Source organism: Taudactylus pleione, unplaced genomic scaffold (genome assembly GCF_031769625.1).
Source record: "Taudactylus pleione unplaced genomic scaffold, aTauple2 ptg000016l, whole genome shotgun sequence".
Taxonomy (NCBI): domain Eukaryota; kingdom Metazoa; phylum Chordata; class Amphibia; order Anura; family Myobatrachidae; genus Taudactylus; species Taudactylus pleione.
Window position 1 is genome coordinate 30,645,777 of NW_028284418.1, and position 17,308 is coordinate 30,663,084.

The 17,308-nt window shown below is 45.9% G+C and overlaps 1 protein-coding gene across 1 annotated transcript in view; it reads right to left on the minus strand.

Annotated features, from left to right (window-relative positions):
• The window catches only part of SYNPO2L (synaptopodin 2 like), a 135,649-nt gene extending 119,493 nt beyond the window's left edge, over window positions 1–16,156 (minus strand). The window contains exon 1 of the mRNA XM_088475473.1: window positions 15,948–16,156. The gene's annotated coding sequence lies outside the window, so the exon portion shown is untranslated. The remainder of the gene's footprint in view (window positions 1–15,947) is intronic.
• Window positions 16,157–17,308: the final 1,152 nt, after the last annotated feature.

A 17,308-nucleotide genomic window follows, 5' to 3' on the forward strand; every position in this document is an offset into this window, starting at 1 on the left:
CAGTCACAAAAACTTACTTTCCGCGATCTGCATGCGAAAGCATGCCAGCAAGCGGGGCGTCCGCCGTTGCAGGTCGGATCACCTGCACTCCAGCTGGCCGATCTGGCGGTGTGAGCCGAAGGAACGCAGGCGGCCACGTACCTCCGCATATGCGGAACGCTTTTCCCTATTGGTGATGGGGGAGGCTGGCTGGTGATCCGCCTGTCCATGACCTCGGTTAACACCATCAGCTCGCGCCTGGTGAATGCCGAGGCTCTCATGATGGCAATGGTGTATTTTCTAAAAATCAATTTTAATAAAGACCCGAAAATAAATTTGATTGGCTAATGTATTTGGGTAATTAACAGGACCAATTCTATTGGTTAGTGTATGAGTCATGTGTTCGACAGGTCCACAAATCTTTTGCGAGTTATGATAGGCTTGATGCAGTGACATGCGTAAGCAAATTTAAATAAAGAAATGAACCCAGTAAAATATGCGTGGTTAAAAACAAATAAAACAAATGTTTAATTGTCTCAAACATGTATTTTGACAAATAACAGCGAATGTGTAAGCCGTACGTATTCTGCGGGTAAACACAAACACAGACAAGAGTAAAGTTTATTGCATTGCCAAAAAAAAAAAAAAAGAGCAATTAAGATAATTGACATATTGATTGGCATGATACGATTGAGGGAGGTAGGCAGAATAAAGGAGCAGGTAATCGGAATCTGACAGGCCCACTTCCGGTTTGTACTTGTGCGTGCGTTCCCTGCAAGCCACATTGGGGATGTACGCTCGCTATTTGGCACGCTCGTTAGTTAGAGGAGGGGTTGGTAGAGTTTGGGGAGGATGTTTAGATGCGTTCGAAATTACGAGCGAGTGCTTGAATTAACATATGTCTGTACGTACGCCGAACGTACGAACGGCCACTTGCGTCCGGGTCTGAATGAGGGCCAAAGTCCAGTATCTTGGGATTGGGCCTTGAGACCACATTGGAACTAGTGATAAAGAATGGAGCCAACTGAGAGGACTCTTCCTGAGAGTCCTCTGACTGGGTGGTGGCATGGGGTCATCTGAGACCACAGGAATATTTAGAATCTCAGCGTGGAGTGAGAGGCACTCTGGGCATGGGGGCCACGGGGGCTGGGGGGAGTCAACGTCGCATGCGCAGACTCCTCACTGTATTTTGTTTTAAAAAATTTCAGAGAGAAGATGGCGGAGGGGATTCACAGGAACAGAGCTTTATCGCAAGCTTCTTCCCCGCAAGGGATTTTTGATAAATTCCTGTGATATTTCCTAAATTCACAATGCGAAGTTAGGTGAAAATATCACTACAACCGCATTTGTAATGCGGATTGTAGTACATAGGGCCCTAGCAGTGAAACGAGCACTCTGGGAGAACGGTGACTATAACTACTCTCAGATAGGGTTGTACTGTGTGCTAGGCCTTAGTGTGTGAATCCACTGGTCACTACTTGGTGAAAGTGCTGTAATCCTGTGGGCTGTAAGACGGACCCTCTCCGTGCCTGTGCTAAATCACCACCCAGGAACGCCCATCACTTTTCCAAGACATTTCTGATACCGCGCTTTTTTATCTTAACAACGTCTTTGTGCGTACACATTGTGTAACTCATACACCGTAGGAGGTTTTAGGGATTTTAGTGCATGTACAGTTTCAACTACAGCAATATTGGCTATGCATTTTACCAATGATCCACCTAGCTGATTATTTTCTACCCAGAAATTGGCCAGATTGGTAATAAGTCTGTGTCAGGCTGGTACATTAGGCTGCCTATGGCAAATTTCAGTGTAAAAACAGCAAAAAGCGTTAATCCAGTATCTTCCAATATTCAGCGTAATGCTTAGGGGTATATTTACTAAAGTGAGACATACCTGCCTACTTCTGAGTTTCCCTTCCCGAAGAAGCCCCGGGAGGAGAAGCTGGCTGTGTTGGGGGCAGAGTTGGCTGGGTTGTGCAATTAAGCCCTGCCCCTCATGGGGATTTGCTACGAATGTCATATATCTAATTAGGGGTGAGGCCAAATGATGTGACTCTCATAGAATCGCGTCGATATTTTCCCCATTCTGCCCACTTCACTAGCAAGTGGGTGGAATGTAGGAGAACTGCCTACCCATTCGGGTGTGCAGGTGGTTACCCGTAAAATCGGGATCCTCCCGCAGGTCCCTGTAGGGTAGGCAAGTATGAAGTGAGTTTTTAGAAGTGGAGATGTTGCCCAGAGCAACCAATCAGATTCTACTAAACATTTAGCACCTTCTAGAAGATAATAGCTAGAATCTGATTGGTTGCTTTGGGCAACATCTCCACTTCTAAAAACTCTCACTTTAGTAAATTTACCCCTCAGTGTGTAGTCCATACTAATGGACCAAAGTCTTAAATTAATTTGGCAGTTTAAAGGAATGAAAGTTACACCATCACCAGTGACAGAGCAGGGTGATTTTTGTGCCCTGTGCCATCCCCACCCCTGAATATCATGAGATTACGCCAAGGGGAAAGGACTGCTGGCACCATGAAGTACAGCACTACCTGGAACGTCCTTAGGATTCTCTGGGCGGCTGTACAAACTGCAGAGTATTTGCCTGGAGGGTACTCTTCCAGGCAACCTACATGCCAAATGCAGTTGCAGCAATGTATGAATTCTCAATAAGAGAGTTCCAATCTAGATAAAAGTCAATGGAAGCAGTATGCACTTGAACTATTATTTAAGCAGGTAGACCCGTGTTGTACAACACGGGTCTACCTGCTTAAATAATAGTGCTGCTATATATTGCTGCTAATTGTTTCAGTGGTTCCGATTCCGGGACTTTTAAATATTTACTTTGTAATACATTTCGGACTGATGTATGTCTGGTGTGTTTTATTTACAACACAGTTGATATTGGTTACTGTTATATGTCTTATTGAATATATATTTTATTAAATATTGTACATATTGTAACTGATTTGAGTGATTTTACTTACCACCTTCAGACTCTGTAGTTTCTACTTTGTTTCTTCTTGATAAATCTACACTGCCCTGGGGCAAGCAACACTTTACACTAGTGGTCACCAACCCGTAGCTCGCGAGCTACCAGTAGCTTGCGGACATAAGTTTGGTAGCTCGGAGTCAACTACGAGGAAGTGATGACGAAATTACCTCTGATGCGCGCTCCCCTGTGGTGTCGACGCCATGGGCAGCACGTCGGATTATTGCCATAGCTGCTACAGCAATCACCTGACACGCTTCCCTGTGGCTCCACCCATAGCATTGACACCACTGCGGAGCGGCCAAATACATGACTGACACCGCGAGTGACTCCCGCCCAGCACTGCCTGGATTTAATTAACTTGATAAGGCAAGAGAAGGCATATTTCCAGAATAAGAGTCTGCAGTATTACAAAGAAAGTTCCAAGACCACTTAACGTTGACACACTACAGATTTTCTTTTCTACAATTTTAGTATCTATTCAGGACGTTTCATTTATCTCGAGTAGCTCACACCCCAATTAAGGTTGTTGACCGCTGCTTTACACTTTCCAGGGATTCCCTGACTTTGCTATCCCTCCTTAAACAAATTCATTTATATGATTCCTGGCGTCTTAGACATCCTTTATTCCACACCTCACTAACTATACACCCACATCAATATGATCCACATCTCTCAATCCCTAACTAATGATAGTTGATGTGGGCATAACTCCTTTGACTTGTACAGATTATGTGGGAGTATTTGTTCATTTAGACATTTATCGCTCTCCACAGGGCCCACGTCGCAGGTGCTTAGAAAACTCTTTGCTGCTGCAGTCATCTACATTTTCTGAGATTAGAAAAGATATCTTAGATCATTTTAATGAAAATTAATCTCTGAAGATTACCACTGGCGTACTATAGGAATCTCATATGGTCACTATTAGGGGTCATCTCATAAATTCTGCCGTTACTGAAATTCACTCTCACTCAAGTCCCAAATATCTACCCACCTAGAACAACACAAAAATCACCAGCTGCTTCCATTATTTCCCAAATTGAGACCCTTAACGGCTAATTAAACACCCTTCTTTCTCGAAAGGCAGCACATACTTTAGAGAAATTGCAGCAGCGCTTTTTATAAAGCTGATAAAATGGATGCGTTATTAGCCAATAAAGTTAGATACATATGAGCCCTAGATTTGATTGACAAGTTCAATGATAAAATAAATGGCTCTGTCAAAAACTGTATTACCCCAAGGTCATGGTGGAGGAATTTTGAGGCTTACAGTACCCTATATAATCTTTCCCTCTCCCCCTTCCTTTCTCCACGGAGCCCGAGGGAGTGTGCTCATCCCTAGCAAACACTCTATTAAAATACTTAAGTCTTCTTCCACCCCAGGCCCTGATTGCCTCTCAGCCCAATATTACCAGAAGTTCTCAAAAGAACTTGCCACCTTTTACTCAGCTACTACCTTGGTGAACATTGTAGCAATTCCAAGACTGGCAGAGTCCCTATCCACTGTTCTAATTATAGATCTATATCATTGTAATATATAATCTATGCCAACATTTTAGCCAACTGGTTAAGCCCTCTCCTTCACAATCTGATCCACAAATCCAAGGAGGCTTTACTCCAGGCAGACAGGACCCTGATAATACTAGATTGGCCATTGATCTGATTCATTCCATTTGTTGCCAAAATCTTTCCTCTCTTATCCTAGAAAAAGCATTTGACCATATTTCTTGGTCTTTTATATTCGGTGTGCTTGACTCAATGGGCTTCCGGTAAATTTCTGGAAGACAGGTAGGCCCTATACCGCTTCCACTCTGTGGCAGTCTATTTGAATCAGGTCACTTCATCCCCCTTCGGGTATGTTAATGGTACGTATCAAGGTTGCCCCTTCTCCGCCCTTCTATTTGCATTGGTTATGCAAATAGTGTTGAGAATTTGTGGTTAATACAAGAATTTCCAGTATCTGGGTGGGACCCTCTGAGCACAAGATTGCATTATACGCAGATGACGACTCCCTTGGCTCCTATATCTCTTCTAAACCTTTCAGATCTATTTGTCCCCCTCTCATGTATTTAAATTCCTTCAGTATCACACTTCTCACTTTACCTGGGCAGGTAGGTGCTCCGTGTAGGGCTTTAACTTCTTTAACGCTTCTCTCAATGAGGGCGGCTGGGTATTCCAGACTTCAAAAGATATTAGGCCTGACTCACACAAAAAAGTGCAAACAGCAGTGTTTATTGGCACTCGCCCATCTGCGAGTTTAAGCAAAGGCCTATAAACTCCTTGCCTTGTGTACATTTGTGTGGCCAAATGTGCAAGGACTGAGATGCCCACTTTTAGTGCCTGTACACACTTTGGGCTATATAAGACGGTAAGATTGTTACACACCTATTGGGTCTGGCCAATTAACAGTGACTATATTATCTTATTGTGACGGGCTAAGTTTTCTCCATCTAACATCTAATGCTGGGCATACACTACAATTATCTGTCAGATATCTGTCCAATCTGGCTGTTTGAAATGAAAATATGTTAATGTATGGGAGCAAATGACAGTCGACTATTTGCTCACTAATACCTCTTTTCTATCAAAAACCCGGGTCCGACCTGGGTTTTCAGACATGGTTCCAACCGGGTCCAATCTGGGTTATTCTCAGGTCAGCCCCGTTCACACTGAACAGTGGGCCTGATTTAGACCCGCTCGCAAGCGGGTCGATGTTGGCCCAGTGCGCATGCGCACGACGGCGGCGACTCCGTTGTGTGCATGCGCGAGACCCGGATAGCGACGGGCAAGCCGTCGCTCCGGGTCTCGCTACAAAGGGGGCGCGCTGTCGATGGTGAGTGACAGCATGCCCCCTTTGGTGGGCGTGCTGGGGGCGTTGCTGCCCAGACGGAGGCGTTCCCATGGGATCGCCTACCGTCTGGGGCCGGCCCCACTGACATCACAACTGATAAAGCCGAAAGCGAAAGCACTCCAGGGCTTGCGGCAACAAGACCCTACCACAAGGGTCTCATCGCAAGCCCGATGGTCGCGATGGTCTTGACCATCGCCACCATGTTCCTGGCCACTTGCTATAGCTGTGGGTGGTCACCCACAGTTATAGCGAGCGGCCAGGAGGCCGCTCTAAAATTAAGAGGGACGGCCCTGATTCAGAGCGAGCGCTCTGTCAGAGCATCTGGCTCTGAATCAGGGCCTGTGTGCCTTGCTAAACTTGTGAGGTCATAAAAAGTGGGAGGTGACTGCTCCACAACCACCAATCAGCTCATTTTAGGCATGACCCAGGTTGGATCATCCGGGTTGCGCCGATTACACTGCACCATTATCCAGGTCCATCCTGGGTCCAACCCTGGTAGCTACCTGGGTTGGATTGCCAGGTCACTTGACCCGAGTTATTTTTCAGGGACCATTTTACACTGAGCTGCGACCTGGGTAGACCCAGCAATAACCCAGGTTTTTGCTCTGGTGTAAAAGGGGTATAACACTAGAAAACAGACAAAAATGGTCGTTCAGACAAATTGGTTAAAACACACGAATTTTACCCAATTTGAACAATGTTTTTTTTGTCCGTTTTCCAGTGTTTAAAACCATATGATCGACTGTCATTTGCTCCCATACATTACTAGGTTTTCATTCTAACCAGCCAGATTGGACAGATATCTGACAGATAATTGTATAGTGTACTGTATACCCAGCATAAGGGAGAGCTGGTTTTAAAGCTGCAAACTCTATGAGGGGTATTCAATATTGGAGCGAAAAGTCCGTGCTGGACTTTTCGCTCCACATCGGAGATTTTCCTGGGATAAAGTATCGGGCGCGCTCCCGCTTTATCCCCGTATTCAATATAAAACCTACGAAAACAGGAAGCTGTGAAGAGGGATCTGCATAAAAAAACTAAATTTTCCTGGAATAAATTGTAGGACCCCCCTAAAGTTGTAAAAACATGGGGGATCAGTATGGGTACCCCCATTTTAGCCTGCAAATGAAAGTCGGGGATTTAAATAGCCGCAGCAGGTGTTTTTTCCCGACATTGAAGAAGTGTTGCAGAAGAGCACTTAGGTTTTTTTTTTCGGTTTTTTAACTGGTCCCATCAAATTTGGGGTACATGAAAATGGGTACTAGCATATTTTTATGTCCCTAAAGAAAGTTTTTAAAAATTCTGCAACTATGCAACTGCCAATAGCCTATTCTAGAAAACATCTGCCGCATACTTGCAGAATAGCCCTGAACCTATTTCCCTATTTTTAAACACTTTTTTCCCAATTTTTTTTTTCACCCCAATTTTTAAATTAATTTTTTGGGGTGTCCCTATTTTTTTAAAACTTTTTTTGACACAGTTATTTTTAAAATGTAATTCCCAGGGGTGCAGGCTATTTTTTTTTAAGCTGGCACTCCCTAAACCCCAATTCTGCACTTTTTTTCGCCACCTATTCAATGGTGAAAAGTTATCCCCGTTTTTTTCAAAGACTTTTCGAGCCTGCGAAAAGTCTTTGAAATTGAATACGGTGTAAAAGCAAAACCTCCGAAAATGACGTCATTGGTGCGAAAACATCGCAAAAACAGAGTTTTCGCTCCATATTGAATACCCCTATATATGTCTGTCAGAGAGAATCTCCAGGGAATCACCACCTAGATACTAATTGCAACAGTATCAGCTATGTGGATACAATTAAACCACAATCTGGAATTAGTTACTGATCCAGATAGTGCTAAAATACGGCTGCTTCATATTTTAATTATTATTCCCATTTAAAATTACACATAGAGAGTCTGATCAACTCTTTCTTATTTTTTAGTACAATTTTTTATGTAATGGGATTATAATTATGCTCATAATGTGAATCCGACTATAGATATTTAATTGTCATATGAGAAATTATAAGATATGTGTGCAAATTGTTTTAGTTTATTCATTTTTATGATTTATGTTTTTGTCTTAATAACTGTTTATTATTGAATACATTTTCTTACATTTGTTTTGTGGTATAGTTATAGTGGTATAGTATAGTTAAGTGGTCCCAACATAAGTATTAGAGCACAGTATACAATTATTTTGTTCTTGCAAGTGAGGTTGGCAATCACGTCTTTCCCTTACTGCTGCATTAATACTTGATCCTCCTGCTTGCCTAGCGCTAGGTGTATTTTTCTTTGACTGTACACACTGTAATACCGATTGGTGGGTCCTTATACGCCACCATCGGTCGCACCATCTAAACTTGTACCAGCACTATGGCAGGTACAGTTTCTCCATCTGATCACGGCCTCCTATGCTTGTGGCCGTGCATCTGGGAACACTGGGCCTGATTCACACCCGGATGCTATTTGCGGACGCTCGTTCTTAAAAAGGGGCCGGATATTTAAATTGAGCGCTCGCTCTTTGCGGTGTGTTGACGCCTCTGTCTATTTTGTAAAGACGCCCCTTTGCCGTTCGCATCACACGTCATCTCCGTTATTTATTAGATTAATCGGGAACATCGAAAGGCATCTGAACTGCTCGCAGTGCTTGTGGTAGGTTTTACTTCCCCCTATCACTGCGAGCAGTTCAGGCTAAAAGACAGCCAAGTGACGTGGTCGATGACGCTCCTTTACTAATTATGCACTCCCATTAAACACCATTTTGACCGTTAGGCACGCCTGCGTTCGGATCTCCACTCCCCCATTTTCAAGCTCCTTCCCCTGTTACCACCCATAAACGGTACATTCTGTCAATCAAATTAGCAGCCCCTCTTTGTTGTACGAGCGCACGATTTCCGACCGCAATGACTGGTTTGCGCATGCGCATTGCGAACCATACGCATACGCAGTTGTGTGAACATCGCTCAGAGCGAACAAGCAGTCGCTTTCGAGCGGCTCTGAATTAGGCCCACAGTTGCTTGCATTGTCAAGCCCATGTCACTCCCATAATACGCCTAGTAAACAGACCACCTCTCAGGCACCACCCAGGCAAGCCGATCAAGCTTCTGCCACCTTTCTGATACCATCTAAATCGATTGCAACCACAATTGTGTGGATGGTTCCGATGTTACTCAATGTTACCGATGTTTTCGCTGACTTGCAGATGCATGTCATGGGAAGTGGGCGGCTGTATACAGGGAATCGGTATGATTTACCGCCGGCCGCTTGGCCGGAGGTTCTAATCCCGACAGCGGCAGCCCGGCAGAGGTGAAAATCCTGATGATCCTTTTTGGTAAGTATCGCTAACCTTATCCCCCCCCCTACTACTAACCCTCCCTTATTGGTGCCTAACGCTAACCTCCCCCCAAGTGCCTAAACCTAACCCCCCCTTCCCCGCAGCCTAACTCTAAGTCTCCCGGGGGGGTGCCTAACCCTAACCTCCTCCCCGGGGGTGCCTAACCCTAACCCCCTATTCCCCTAGCCTAACCCTAACCCTCCCAGGGGCTGTCTAATCTAAAATCCCCACCGGGAACCCCTAACCTAACCCCCCCCCGTGCGCGGCTGTCTGCACCCGGCACCCGGCTTACCTTTGATCGGCATGCCGGGTGTCAGGCTCCTGGCGTAGGTCTAATGGCAGATGTCGGGACTCGATGCCTGGATTAGACAGTCAGGAAGCCAGCGGTCCGGATTTCGACCGTCGACTTCCCGACTGCTACCCATATACATTGGTAGGCATCTTGGTATAGAGCTACGGTTGCCGTGCGATTGCATTCATTAGCATATTTTTGCAGCGAGCGGGGTGCATGCGAACGCAGCCTTGCAAACCAACCTGAATCATGCCCCATACACCCTGCATCCCCATGAATTGGCATGGGAATCTGAGCTGGGGGATCCATTAGAGGATGATGACTGGACAGAGATTCGGGGGACACACAGCCACTCACAAAGGAGGCCATACTTAGACCGACAACCTGTACTTCCTTAGGGCTGGTGCAAGTTTTGAAGATGCGCCAATGGTTTGTCTAATTACACACAGTGACAGAAATCCACTGTCCTAGGACACTGCAAGTGAGCGTCTCAATTGTTTGGAAATCGGACACAGTATTAGCATAAAGTTGCAGACGTGTCTGTGGCAGAGGACCACATATTCAGGTGCATTGGCATATCTATAATGGGTGCAGGGTGGGCAGTGCACATCGACTCTGTGCATATGCCTATTCGCCCGGAAGTCGCGTGAGGTGCCTTATTATTCGGGTAACCATCCCGCACCCCCTGGAAAAGTAGACACTTCTCTCGCATTCTACCCACTTCCTAGTGAAGTGGGCAGAATGGGGAACATTTTCTCACAGATCGGTGGGTCCGCAAGTAGGGGACGGAGCCTAATGACTGGATTATTTGATAATCGCACCATTTAGCCCCATCCCCACCCCCTATTCAAATATATGGGACTCACTGCATTTTACCATGAGTGGGTGGGGCTTAATGACGCAGACCATCTGTCCCCAAAACAGGCCACCTGCTTCTCCTCCTCGGTTTTCTCTTGGAGAGGAAGCATCAGAAGTTGGCAAGTATAAACCTGTGTCCTGGGAAGCCCACATTGTACATCCATACATTATACTTACCTCTCTGGAGTCTGACGCTGCAGAAATCACCAAAAACATGGTTCAGGCGACATTATCCAGGAGACCTGGGCATGCGCAGTAGACTCAGGCAACTGCTTCGGCGAAAAAGGGGGTCCATACGGAGACTGTACATGGGCCCCCTCCTCTCTTAAACCACCCCTTGTGGGAAACAACTACGGTAGCTTTAAAAAAAATTTGCAATAATTTGTCACACTGTTACTATACTAATACAGTATATTTGTAAAAACCAGCACAGCTAAAACCACAACACTGCATTGGCAGTAATGCCACACATATCATTTAAACTGTTTGTCAGAAAGAGAAGGATATCTGGGGATATGCTATGATGACAGTTCAAGAGACCCTCCAGTTAAATGTCCCACCACACAAATTGGCTTTGCTGCTGACAACAATGGTCTCTGCACACTGGTGTTACCATGTGTTTCCTCCAGGTGCCAGGACTCCTTGCTATATACACCACTGTGGAGAGCAACCAGGAGCTAGAAAAAAAATTATTTTCCAATTAAAGTGTTGGTGCATGTGCAGTATTATGACGTCACCCGGGGGCCCCATGATGTCACTGATCCAAGAAACTCCCCTTAAAAAAGGCACTGCTTTCTTCCTCCTTGCAGGTAAGACTCACCCAAAGGGCCTGATTCAGAGGTGGATGCTAATGCACTTTTGTCGCAGCTGCTACTGCACATTTATGCTAATGCCACAGTCAATGGGCTGTCTACTGAGACTCCCACCGTCTGCGGCTCTATTCCGCTGTGGTGCACAAATAATTGCACCATTGAGCGGACATCGGCTGCACCTTCGGATATTAGAGCAACCCTATGTTTGCTCAGAATGTGTGACAATAAATGGCTGTAGAACTGCATCTGCTAACAAAAGCCACCCCCAGTCATTGCCCAGGACTTCCATGGATCTCCTTACAATTACGATGTCACGCCTGAGGGTTGGGATTAGCTGGAACAGGCTTGGGAGGCTAAAGTGGAGACTGAAGAGGCATGTATGAAGCTGGGAGGTTTGAGCAAGCTCCTCCTCATGTGTTTAGAGAAGAGAGGTGGCAGTGGAACTGTTAGAGATGTTTAGCCCGAAGGCAGGAACTGAAATAGAACAACTTTATAAAACTGGAAGCAGATGTTGAATTGGAACTGAAGTTGTAGATATCGGATTGGAACTGATGATTTAAAACATTGGGCGCTTGTGCCGATGTTTTACATATATCCACCTCTGAATCAAGCCCAAAGTACTTTAGTTACAACTGAAGCTTAAACAGACAATATATAGGACAGAATCACTAATACTCTATTGACCTCTCAGAAGGGGAGTTAAAGAGTGTTGGTGGACAAGTCAAATAAGCCTGATAATGTGAAGAGTGTTTAAGTGCACTGTCACTTTATATAATTATTTCAGGATTCATATCTTGTAGAACAAATATTGGCAGTATGTCAATAGCATGTGATAAAACTAAATAAAGAAAAAAAAAGTACAAACAAGAACATATATAGATAACCTAATGCTGTTCTCAACAGCGCAACTATAAATTTTGCTCCCCCCCCGACAAAAAAGTTTCTGGCGCCCCTTCCCCCTGCCCATGGCATTTTGGTAAAACAAACAAGGAAAAAACATTTCTTGTGAAAAAAAAATGTCTTACTTTTTATGTCTCTAAAGTCACTTTAAAATAAAAGTGGTTTACAGTGCATTTAGAAAATGAATGAAATGAAGGAAAGAAAACAGATGTACTGTACAGTAGATAAACGTGTTTCATTTATAATCAGCTAGTAACATATCACAAGTGGTTGTAATGAATTATTAGGAAGGTATGGGGATCAATAACTACTAACACACCAGACTCAGCAGCCCAGCACCCGCCCACCTGTCCCCACAGCAGTCCACCAGCGACTCGGCCCCTCACCTGATTTGACACGTTAGTGGTGACGGACTCGCCAGCCAGCAGCCTAGGCAGCACAGTGAGTATCACCGTCCAGCTCCCAGTCACCCGCCTTTACCCGACTTCCCGCTGCCGCAGCAGACTGCGGTGATTGCTATCACCTCACTCCTTCGGCGCCAGCGCTGTCCCAATTCGGCATCGCCCCCAAGCCACAGCGGGGGCTGCAGGGACTATTGTTACGCCACTGGTTGTACTTGATTACATTGAATTTTATTGTGAAACTTTTGCTGAAGAAAAAAAAAAAAAAAAAAAGTAATGAATCTAGTACCTATTTAACCATGTGTGTACAGCCACCTGTATTAATAAACAAACATCCTGGTTAAGCCAATCTGCTGTGTGGACTCCCCTCCATATGCACACCTGTTACCAGGGCCGGACTGGGACTAAAAAGAGGCCCTGGCATTTAAAGCAAAAAAGGCCCACCTTGCATCAGCACCTGGCATAGACTAATCCCCTTACTATTCCTGACTCCTCCCACTTTTATGTTCTTACAAATATAATTAATATTAGAACAACATACAAGTGTACATCATTCTCTGCTTTAAAATACACAGTACAGGGCTCATCCTGCAGGGAATTCAAACGTGTCATAGTCAAACATTTGGTATTTGGTTGGTTCTGTTAGGTAAAGCTGGCACTATATTGGTTTAGGTCACACACATAGAAAGGGAAAGAATTTTGCCAATTGACCAAGCCCTAGCTTAGCAGTCGTAGAGGATTAGATAGTGATCACTGTAGAAATTTTTTAGAGCAGGGGTGCTGAACCCAGAGGGCGACACATCTGTGCACACCAAAGCAGAGCCGTAGTTACACTATTTGGTGCTCTGTGTACATAAAGAGCATTGGAACTGCCATACACAACTGATGTATTCGCTCACACTTAAAAAAACAGGTGTGGCCTAGCTGGGACGGGGCATGACCACACAATAGTACCTCCAAATTAAATGATGCCACACAGTAGTGCCCCTTTGTCACATTACACTGCACAGTAGTGTCCCTTAGTTACGTTACACCACACAGAGCTCATTCACGCTAAGCCACACAGAGCCCATTCATGTTATGCCACACAGTAGTACTCCTTAAACCACATTATGCCACAAAGTAAAGCAGTTAAACATTATGCCACACACAGTAATGCCTCTTATAAAATTATGCCACACACAGTAATGCCCCTTATAACATTATGCCATATAGTAACGCCCCTTAAACATTATGTGACCCCACCATCAACTTATGTCCCCCTACAGTATGTCCCTCCAGCAACCTCTCACACACCCCCCCTGTCTCTGTCCAGCAGCCTCTGTCTTCCCCGTGTACCATCAGCAGGTGAATGTGTTGCAGGTCACCAGTGCACAGCAGTTTCGTGTTGTCTATGTGCGCAAATTCCAATGATTATTAAAAAAATAGGTTGCAGCTTCAAATTGCCTAGGTACCGCTACTAGATTATGGGTAAACATTAAGGTGAGAGTTCACAGCACTTCTATCTCTTGGTAGAAAAAAGGTTGTTGGAAGGGGGGTGGTTTGGGACAACATTGGGAGTATGGATCCCTAAAAAATGTCAGTCACAACAATATTGTTTAAAAACAGTAAATATTTATTTCACCAGATTATAGTATTAAATATATTTAGCTCAGAATACAGGAAGCAATTGTGAAGCCGACTGCCTATATACTGGCAGCCGGCTTCCCGACTGTCTTATCCGGGCAAGGGTGAAATGCCGGGCGTCTAGATGTAGACGCCCGCATTTCCCCGATGCCGGGAGACCGGCGCCCGGCATCACGATCGTAGTGATGCTGGGCGCCGCGAGCGGACAGCCGAGGGGGGAGAGGGTTAGGTTTAGGGCTCCCGGGGGGGACTTAGGGTTAGGCTAGGGGGAGGGAGGGTTAGGCACCCCCCCGGGGGTATTTCATACCCATTCCCAGAATACATGTAGTGTAAATTGCAAGATTCTCCATCTCAGTATAGTTGACAATTTACATTTCATATGACAAATAATAAATTAGTGATAATAAAAAGCCTAACCGGCATTATATACCATTCATAACGAAGATGTAGCTTAAAAAATTAGACAGCATAAATACATGAATACGTATAAAAAAAAGTCCCATGATCCTTTCTGAGTCATAAAGTACCTAATTGGTACAAATTGATGTGCAGCTAAGAATATCTGAAAAAAACAGCTTAAACAATATAGGTTCAGGCTGTGGATATGGGTCGGGTATGAAATCCCGGCGGTTTAATAACCGCCGGGTGAAATACCGACAGTGGAAGCCCGGCAGGGGCAGACTCTCGATGGCGCAGGTAAGTCGCCTAAACCTACCCTTCACCCCCCGACTAACACTCCCTTGGGGGTGCCTAACCTTAAAACTACCAGGGTGGTGCCTAACCTTAAGTCTCCCCGGGGGGGGCCTAAACCTAACCCCCCCTACCCGCACCCTAATGCCTAGCCCGGACCTCCACCAGTGGTGCCTAACCCTAACCCCTCCTTCCCCTGGCCTAACCATAACCCTCTGGAAGCTGTCCTGTGGGATTCCGTCAATGGACTAAAGATAGGCATCTAGATTTAGACGCCTGTCTTTAGTTCCATGTCGGGATTTAGACGACGAGATTCCAATGGATGGCTTCTCATCCGTTGGTATATTAACTGTATCCCATGGATATAAAGCCTGTAAATTAATGCAGTATGCGACTTTAAATATGCTTATAATGTCCAGAGATCTGATCCTCCTTGGTGTGAATGCAATTATATAGTGCAATATGAAGATAGACAAAAGTCCAATGTACTAATCCTCATGTGTGCTCTTACATGGTAACGCACACTTACTCTGCGGATGGTTAGTACAGGCATTCAATAAACAAATGCTGTAGGTACTGTAGATGCACTCACCCTGCCAGTGTCATAGAAACATAGAATTTGACGGCAGATAAGAACCATATGGCCCTTTGGGTTAGGGATGGGTTAGGTTAGCATCAGGGGTTTAAGGTAGGTTGTTAGTGGTTAATGGTTGTTTGGGTATTAATGTTAGGGTATCAGAGTTAGGGATTAGTGCTAGGAAGTTAGGGTATTAAGGTTAGGGGTTTGTTATAGTCGGGAGTTAAGGTTGTTTGGGTATTATTGCTATGGTATTAGAGTTATGGGTAAGGTAATAGGGTTAAAGGTTTCATAGAATGTCTGTACTATAATATTCGAGGAAGCCATGACATGCACTGGACTACACCCATGTACACCATTATGCATACATTAAGGGCCCATCTAACACAGGGTCACTGGGTACTGCATGGCATATGTCACAGCATAACAGGAGTGGGTTGTGTCATCCCAGCATCACCCCTACCCCACTAGACCCAGTACCTACGAGGGCACCCTCCCCTAGACCGAGTACCCAGGAGGGCCCTCCCCCTAGACCCAGCACCCAGGAGAACCCCTCCAAGACATTCCTTTGCAGACACAGAGTCTCACTTCCCTGCAGGTACCCAGGTCAGTGGCCCTGCTCGGAGGGGAGGCAGCTTACCTCGGCCCCTGGCGGGGTGGGAGTGCAGCTGCTGCGGGTGCTGGACAGAGACCTCCTCTGCTCCCGTCTCCTGCATTGCTTCCTCCGCTTACTGCATCGCGCTGTCCCCGCAGTGCCGCTGTCGCCTTCACCTCCCCGGATGTACTGCTGCTGCCTCAGCCTCTTCCTCCGCTTCACCCTGGGCTCATCTCTGAGATACAGCAATGCCAGCACCTGTTCCCCCGAGGGCCACATGCACTGCACTGGGTAGTGTCAAGCACATCCGCTGTCATTCAAATCTGGCCAATCAGTGCTCGTGGACCGGCAGTCGTTGCTGATTGGCTGCCGGTCCGCAAGCTCTGATTGGCTCATGGCCTGCATCAGATTTGTATGACAGCGGCAGTGGCGTGGGTGTCTCTGAAGTGCTGTGGCTTGGCTGCATGCTGGTGCGCTGGTGACCCGGCACTGGACCGGCCCATCTGGCCATCAGCCCATCTGGCATTTGCCAGAACTGCCAGATGGCCAGTCCGGCCCTGCCTGTTACGCACTTTCCATACTCAGGGCCTGATTCAGCAATGATCGCAATTGTAAAGCTGCATGCAGGCAGCTTTGCAATGTTATCCTTGCAATAATGCAAATGCAATAGAAGGTGTATGACACCCCCTGTTGCATTTGCAAGCATCGGTGGTCGATGGTCACGATGGTGGACGGCGGCCGACCAGCTGAGTAAGCCTCAGCTTACTCAGGCTGACCGGCTTGCGAGTCCAGCAGAGTGCATAAGTCCACGCAGTCTCTAGGCTGGCCACTCCCGGAAAACGGGACGGACACGCCCCGTTTCCATGAACACCGTCTGACCCCGTCCCTGAAATGCCTCTGCCTGTAAATCAGGCAGAGGCATTCAAGGGCTAGCGTGCATGTTAGCAGGTCACATTCTGCACACTCGCAGAATGGGTCCTGGTCATGCGGAGATTCCCAATAATCGGGAACCTGCGTTCATCAGTGCACCGCTGAATTAGCCCCTCAGCACGTTAGCCAAACTCTGCCAATAAAAATCATAGTGTACAATGGAAACACATTACTGTTAATGGCCAGATAGAGCAGATAAGAAGTGCACAAGTGGATTGGAACATGTAAAATGTGAAGAGGAGCAGAAGCAAATACGATTTTTTATTTTATGACATAACTTAAAAATATGGGCCCTGATTCAGACCCACTCGCAATTGGGCGTACGTACGTTCGGCGTACGTAAAAAAATATTTAAATTCAAGCACTCGCTCGTATTTTCGTACGCAGCAAAAAATCCGCCCCAAACTCAGGTGACCCCTCCTCTAACTAACGAGCGTGCCAAATAGCGAGCGTACATCCCCGAAATGGCTTGAAGG